An 8,603-nucleotide genomic window follows, 5' to 3' on the forward strand; every position below is an offset into this window, starting at 1 on the left:
AGCGAACTCGGTTCGATCTTGGCTCGAACTGGCCCGAGCTAAGCTGGCTAGTCAGGCTCGAGGACCAAGCTGAGTCCAAGCTGAGGTCAGCAAGTGGCCGAGCTGTGCCGGATCGACTCGTGTACACCTCTTGTAACACCTAATCCGCGCCCTCAAAGTTGACCACATTGCAGATAGCGTGTACTTCCACGTTGTCCACCACCTGGCCCTAGCTGTTGGGACCCACCATGGTTTATGTGTTCATCCATGCCGACCATTCGCTTTATGAGATTATTTTAGCCCATCGGCCCAAAAATAAAGGCGATCTGAATCTCAGATGGTCCACATCAAAGGAAACAATCGGAATGACGGCTACCATTGAAGCATCATTGGGCCTACTGTGATGTTCACTTTCCAGCTAAACCAGGTGTCGGGGGGGCCACTGATGGTCCATGCCATGGTGTACGTGCTACGCCTAGTTTTAAATAAGGCTGGCATTTGTTTTTTTCCATTCAATTAGGTTAGTGTGACCATATCAACGGGTTGGATGATCCAGGTCAGCATGACCATATCGATAGGTTGATGATACAGGTCAGTGTGACCATATCAACAGGTTGGTTGGATGTTCAGTACACATTATGATGGACGCTATGAAGTATTCAATGGTGACCGTTTAATGACGACTGTTTCTAATGGAGTGGTCTACCTGAATTTTGTAACCCCTTAATTTTTCAGACTGTATGTTAAAATAAGATTAAACAATAAATGGACAGCTTTAACATACGATTAGCCCATAGAGGCGGACCTTACTGTTAGGGTCACCTACATCACTGGTTCAAGGGCCTACAAAGATTAAACTCTGCCGAGTAACCTCTGTTGGGCCCACCATGGATGGATGTGGCTTATCCACGCCGTCCATCCAATTTTTCAGCTAATAATGGGGGTTGAGACCAAATTTAGAGAATAAACAAAGCTTTAGAGGACCCCCACTATATTAAAAAGAGGGGTTAATGACGTACACCATTGAAACCTTCCCAGGGCCAACATTGATCTTTATTTATCATCAACCCTATTCATATGGTTACAAAGATAGGCATAAAGAGAAAACACGGTTCATACATAATTTATGCGGACCCAAGAGGTTTTCAACCATATACATTCAATTCACACTGTTTCTGACAGTGTGGTGCACTTGAGCTTTTGGATATTCTTGGATTTTGGGACCACGCCCTAAAATGATCTCGGTATACGGATTGACGGAGTGGATATGACGCATATATTAGGGTGTGGCCCACACAGTTTACACAGTCGCTAGGCATAGTAACATAGCCAAGCAACACACCTCAGTGGCTAGGCGTACGATTTCATCGCAGCCAAGTCGTCTCAGGGCCCACTTTAGAAAAATATAATTCGTTCATAAGGTAAAAAACAAAGCTTAACGAGGGGAAAATACAAATATCAAATTGATCCAAAACTTCCAGGGCTATAAAAACCTTTAATCTTTATTCATCACTTCTTACAGAGGTGTGGCCTTCTTAAGATTTGTATATGATTGAATTTTTTCACAAGGTCATCAAATGAGCTGAGAAAAAAGATGGTCGGCATGGATATAAAATAAATTCAGCAAGATGGGACCCACACGGTAGGGGTAACACTTATCCGCTCCCGACGTGCTGGTCACTTGCAATGGTACGAGTGGCATTGAGTGTTGTTTTTTGACAGATCCACTCCTTCCATCCGATTTGAGAGCTCATTTTATAACATGCTACAAAAAATAAGGCATAATAAAAAATAAAATTTAAAAAAAATAATAAAAATCAGATAGGCCACATGCAAAGGAAATTTTGGGAAAATAAATGCCTACCGTTAGAAACTTCCTTGGGTTCTTTATGCGCCTCAAAAGGACCTACACCGAACAAAATTTCTCCAGCGAGCCTGTCATGTTCTAAGTAAGCTCCAGACCAATTTTCATACAAATCAGAACAAGTTAGACTCACATAAGACCACTTTGCACACTTACCCCTACTTTGAGCACTACAGACTGAACCCATCTAGGGTGATATTTTACTGGCACGCATAAGATGGTCCGAGTAAGCTCCAAACCAGTATCAACCCAAATCTGACAAATATAATATCACATTACACAAGGTCACCACACTTCACTTCTCCTGAGCTAGATTAGAGTGAGCTTTGTCCACCACCTCACACCGGCCCCATTTAGGACCAAATTTTTCCAGCAAGCCTGTCATGTTCTGAGTAATCTTCACACCAATTTTGAGTTGAATTGGAATAAGTTAAGCTTACATCACAGCACTTCAACACACTGCACCGCTCTGTATCGAAAGTAGAGTGAAGTCGTTTTAAGCAAGACAAGACCCCATACAGTCCAAAATTTTACCGGCACACCTAAGATAGTCCGACTAAGTTCCATACTAGTTTCAAGCTGAATCCGACAATGATAATGTCACATTACACCACGTCACCCCACTTCACTCTTGACCCCGATTAGGGTGAGCTCCATATGACCATCTCAGAAGTGCCCAATTTAGGACAAAATTTCTCAGACATGCCTATCATGTTCTGAGAAAGCTCCACACAAATTTTGAGTTAAAACAAAACAATTTAAGCTCACATAAGAACAATTCAACCCAATTCAGCTCTCACGAGCAGGATTAGTGTGAACTAAATTTCAGCGCCCAAACCAGCCCATCTCACCTGCATCTTTATATTTTCTCTTCAAATACATCTGCTTGAACTTATCAACATGTCAGATCTAAAGAAAACATTATGGTAGGCCTTACTAAAGGAAAAATAAAAATAAAAATGGGAGTTCAATCATCGTTGTTCCCTGTAGTGAGGTCTACCTGAGATTTTGATCACTTATGTTTTACACAATGCGCTAAAGTGATCTGGATAAATGGACAGCGTGGATCACATAGATCATGGTGCGACATAAGTTCAACCATAATCACTTGACTGTACCTGTGTATGTTTGTGAGGATGAAAACCCACACCACACACAGCCATTAACTGTTGGGCCCACTAAAATGTATGTGACGTATATCCACCACGTCAATCATGTTTTATAACGTCACAAAGTCCTGGACCCCGCGGCTATCAGCTTGATCAAAAAATTGTCTTGCCATAAAAAAGATTTTAAAGGTTATTTTCGACAGTTTCCAGTCATGTGGTCCACCTGATTTTGCATATGAGGAAGTTTTTTGGAATCAAGTACTAAAATCATGTGGGAAATTGGTCAGACGGCGTGGATCTAATACAAACTAATCCAGATGGGCCACAAGTGGGGAATGCCATCTCCTCGTTCTCCTCGTCAAGTCATGGCGAAAAACATAAGTATGACCCCCACTATAATTGGGCAAATTCGTGCTGTCCATTTCAATGTACGGATAATGGGATAATTCTATAAAAATGAACCTGATATAATGATTAAATAGAGCACACTGGATAGATTTCTTATGACGGCCAAGAAATTTTCCATTTTTGACACTTCATATGGCACCTCAACTACTCACATCAGCTTGAGTTTTCTGCCTATATAATCAAGAAGGATGCTAGCAAGGGTATTCACGGTGTTGATAAGTATATTTACTTAAGGTGGACCCCATTTCACAATTGAAAATGCCACCAAAATCTAATGGGAAAACAATAATAAAGAGAAAGATCGCAAGTATCCACTGACAATCGTATCTGTTTCTGCTGTGAAACAATGAAACTACCAGACTGTAACACTGTAAGATAACCTTAAGGGATTTTGACTAGCGTTGCAGTATGGTCAACGTCTCTAAATCGAATGAAAGTTCCAAATATTCATAAGGTAGTCATCTAACTGTTCTTAAAAAGTTTTTCAAACTAAATTGCCCTTATCCTTGGATTAGTAGTTATACGGTTTTTGAGTGAATAAGAAATTAAGTCATATTCAATCCCGAGAAAGTGATGTGATGGAAGCCCTTTTTGGGCGTGGGCAAGGCCCAACTCGTGGGGCTCACATTAATATATGTGTATGATCCATGTTGCCCATCCTTTTTGCCATGTCATTTTAGGGTTAGAGCCCAAATATCAGCCTGATCCAAGGCCAATGTGAACCGCACGATAGAAAATAATGGTGACAATGTCACCTACTATTGAAACTTTCCAAGCTCACTATTATGTTTGTTGGAAGTGGACCATGCCCATGTCAAGACTTCTTGGGCCCATGGTGAGCTGGCCAACAAGGTGGATGGAACGGATCATCTCGTTGTGGGCCATAGGCTATTGTACCAATAGTTACAGACTCAAACATTCTTTCACTACAGATTTAGTTTGTAGCATTTCATCCACTTTTAGTAGTAAAGTAAGTGAAAATATGACAACCTCGACTCTTAACACATCATAACCTCGACCCTTAACACATTACAACCTCGACCCTTAACACATGATAACCTCGACCCACACAACCTCGAACCTTAACACATAACAACCTCGACCTCAATAGCCTTTCACCCATTTTTGGTAGTAAATGAAGTGAACATATGGCAACCCTGACCCTTAACACATTACAACCTCGACCCTCACAACATTTACCTTGATAATATTGACCCTTAACACATGATAACCTCGACCTTGATAGCCTTTCATCCATTTTTTTTGCAATAAAGGACAACCCCGACCTTAACATCACAACCTCGACCCTCACAATCTCAACCTTTAACACATGACAACCTCGACCTTGATAACCTCAACCCTTAACACATGACAACCTTGACCTCAATAGCCTTTTATCATTTTTTCATAGTAAAGGAATTGAATATATGACAACCCCAACCCTTAACACATCACAACCTCGACCTTGAAAACTTCAACCCTTAACACATGACAACGTCGACCTTAATAGCTTTTCATCCATTTTTGGTAGTAAAGGAAGTGAACATAGGACAACCTCGACCCTTAACACATTACAACCTCGACCTTGACAACCTTGACCCTTAACACATGACAACCTCGACCCTTAACACATGACAACATTGACCTTGACAACCTCGATTGTCAGAGCATACATAGGGTTATTGAGGTTATCATGTGTTAAGGGACAGGGTTGTCATATGTTCACTTCCTTTACTACAAAAAATGGATGAAAGCTATCAAGGTCAAGATTGTCATGTGTTAAGGGTCGAGCTGTCATATGTTCACTTCCTTTTGGATGAAAGGCTATCAAGGTCGAGGTTGTGAGGGTTAAGGTTGTGATGTGTTAAGAGTCGGGGTTGTCATATGTTCACTTCCTTTACTACCAAAAATGGATGAAAGGTTATCGAGGTTGAGGTTGTCATGTGTTAAGTGTCGAGGCGAGGTTATCATGTGTTAAGGTTCGAGGTTGTCATGTGTTACGGGTTGAGGTTGTCAAGTTCGAGGTTGTGAGAGTCAAGGTTATGATGTGTTAAGAGTCGAGGTTATCATATGTTCACTTCCTTTACTACTAAAAATGTATGAAAAGCTACAGACTAAATCCATAGTGAAAGAATATTTGAGTTTGTAGCCATTAGTACCATAGCCTAGGGCCCACAATGGAGTGATTCGTTCCGTCCACCTTGTCGGCCAACTCGCCGTGGGCCTAAGAAGTCCTGACTTGGGCATGGTCCACTTCCAACAAACATAACAGTAAGCATGAAAATTTTCAACAGTAGGTGACATTGTCACCATTGTTTTCTATTATGTGGCCTACACTAGCTCTGGATCAGGCGATTATTTGGGCCCTAGCCCTAAAATGACATGACAAAAAGGATGGGTGGCATGGATTATACACATACATCAATGTTGGCCCCATGAGTTGGGCCTTGCCCACTTCCAAAAAGGGCTTCTGCCACGTCACTTTCTTGGGATTCAATACGACTTAACTTCCTATTCACTCAAAAACCGTACAACTACTAGTCCAAGGACAGTGGCAATTTGGTTTGAAAAACTTTTTAAGACCTGTCAGATGACTACCTTCAGAATATTTGGAACTTTCATTCGATTTAGAGATTTTGACCATATCACAATGCTAGTACGGACAAAATCCCTAACCTTAACTTCCACAATTGAGTATTGGATCCCATCCTAACATTAAGATAACCTTAACTTACATAGCTAAGTATTGGATCCGAGTAGAAACCTAGATAAGCTACTTACAAAGTAACTTACGATCCAAATGATTAGGAATGCTTTCCATTGGTGCATGTAGGGTGTGAACCTAGTTTTGCACTGACCTTGGTCGTTAGTGAGGAGTGAGATCCAGCTGAGGAAACAGGTGCCACACTGCCTTTGGGCACTGACCGTTGTATGTCCATGTTGGATCCATGCTGGCTTTATGTAGTGATCGTTGACTGGACTTCATCTCCTTGAAGACTGCTCAGTGACCATCTCGTGCCGAACTTGATCAGCAGGCTCGAGGTGATAAAACGTGGGTCCGTATTGCCTAGAAAGTAAGCAAGGGTTGAAGAAAATTGGGTATTTGTCGTCCCTTAGGCAGCAAAGTCATGGGTTTATGGTGACAGAATTCAAAGTAGAGGTTGCTCGCCCTACGAGGTTAGTGCAAGGTGTGGAGTTGGAGTACAAAGTTGTCTTGATCTATCCTACTCAGAACCCCAAGAAGATCTTGATTCGCAATTCTTCAGAACCTTGAGACAGAAGTGTAAGAATTCAATAAGGTGGGCCTTATAGATTAAGGGTCTGGATTGTCCAAAGTGTTTGATAGTGTGATCGGGTGTACCAGTGGACCCCATTAAGTTGTGATATATCTAAAATTGTGTAAGGGGTGGTGTGCTATGATTCACACACAGTGTTTTAGTGGAACTGGGATTACCAAATTCGTATGGAGCCTTAATGATATACAGTATTGGCATTCGGATTTTGGCAAATCGGAAGGGATTAAAATCCCATCAATTTTGGTTGCAGTACAACAGCATCTACCCGCCATTAATGTTCTAAAAAAAAAAAAAACCTTCGTCTCTTCTTCTTTTGCATCTGTCTCTGGCATCTAGTGAGAACAGATGCATAGACTGCCATTGTTGCCGAATCATACATCTGCCATTGTGACAAGAAGTTAAGATATTGTTAAGATTCGGCCTCTTGAACCGTCGGGTTCTGGTATAAAAGGTTGCTGACATCCGACATCGTTGCCAACAATCGGATTTGAATAGGGTTTTTTCTGAGACCCGTTAATTTAAATTGCTGCCAGCGGCCGTAGACGACATTGGCAAATCCAGCATTCAGATCCCCATAATCGGCCGCCCATCAGACCTATAGCTAGAGGCGTTTATGATCGGCAACCTCTGGCTCTCTTACAAGAGATTAAAGGGAGAGAAGTGCCTGGACAATCGTTGCCTAGAATATTGTGGCTGTTGCATATTCAAAAATAAAAATAAAAATGAAAATAATGAAAATCACCTCATCTCTCTCATCTCTATTTTGGGGTAGAGATCTGACAACCCCTGCATTGGCAGGGATGACCTCTGGACTCGATGGCCTACGCCTTCCATCGTAGCAGCAGCTATATATCACGTTGAACCTCTTTCTCTCACGGACAGCGATAGCTACCATTATTTCCGGCAAGTGGGGCTTTAACGGCAGTCACTGGCCAGAAATTCCGGCGGTAGCTGGTCTTGGAAGAGAGGATAGGGGTTGTGTTAGGGTTTGGGTTTTCTGAAAAACCCCCCTTTTCGTTTGAACTGAAAAGCCAGGAAACCCTCTTTCTTTTTTCTTTTGTTTTTTTTGTGGGATGCGGGCGCTCCCTCTTTTCTTTTTCTTTTTAGCCGTGTCCAGGTAGCCCAGGGTGCAGGCCATCGGTTTGCGTCTGCACCTATTTAACACCTAGTAGGCCTATTAGTCAATGGACTTACACTCATTCTAGATAACGGGTGGACCATAGGTTGGGCCATGTGGTCCATTAGGCCATGTGTGGGCCTTATACTCGAGCCAACATCTATTTGAGCTTAAGTGTTGGGTTGTCTGGATGTTCCTATATGGGCCACCTATTGGGCCTTGGGTCCAATTTGAATTGAGTGGCTGACATTTGATTACCTTGTTTTGGGCCTACACCCATTTTTTTTTTTTTCTATTTCATCCCTTTTAGGCCCAATTTTGAGCTTTTATCTTAGATTGGAACAGTCTATTTAGTTTACACAATCTATCATGTGGGCCTTGAGTATTAGATCTAAATCATCCATTTTTATGGACCCTAAAATAAGGATTTGATTGTCCATCTTGATCAGACAAAACCTTCAGTTTGGACTGTTTATCTTGTGAATGTTAATGGCCAGATATGGAATGTTCATCGATGATGTCCATATCTTATATAAAATCTTGATTCGGCTTAATTGTGAGCCCATTACTTATCTTTTAAAAGTTGATATAGACCGTTGGAATAAGGAATATGAAACCTACCTGTCTGTTTCTCTTTCAAGTTCATCTTTTTTTTTTTTTCCCAACAATCAATACCAACCACCTTGTGGGCTAAATCAAACTGATTAATATTTAATCCATTGAGGGTAAGATTAAATCAGCAATCATGAGTCCAAATTCATAGGATTGAATTTGGTTGTGTTAGCCACCATAGTGACCTCAATCAGTGAAAATTTACACGAATTCAGACT

At 41.5% G+C, this 8,603-nt stretch overlaps 1 long non-coding RNA gene across 1 annotated transcript; it reads right to left on the reverse strand.

The window, feature by feature from the left end:
* Positions 1-6,878: 6,878 nt before the first annotated feature.
* On the reverse strand, positions 6,879-7,702 carry LOC131233359 (uncharacterized). Its single transcript, XR_009165209.1, has 2 exons — positions 7,399-7,702; positions 6,879-7,035 (listed from the first exon to the last, which is right to left on the reverse strand). It is a non-coding gene; the product is annotated as an uncharacterized LOC131233359 (long non-coding RNA).
* Between the last annotated feature and the right edge of the window lie 901 nt (positions 7,703-8,603).

This window comes from Magnolia sinica, chromosome 18 (genome assembly GCF_029962835.1).
Source record: "Magnolia sinica isolate HGM2019 chromosome 18, MsV1, whole genome shotgun sequence".
In the NCBI taxonomy this organism is placed as follows: Eukaryota; Viridiplantae; Streptophyta; class Magnoliopsida; order Magnoliales; family Magnoliaceae; genus Magnolia; species Magnolia sinica.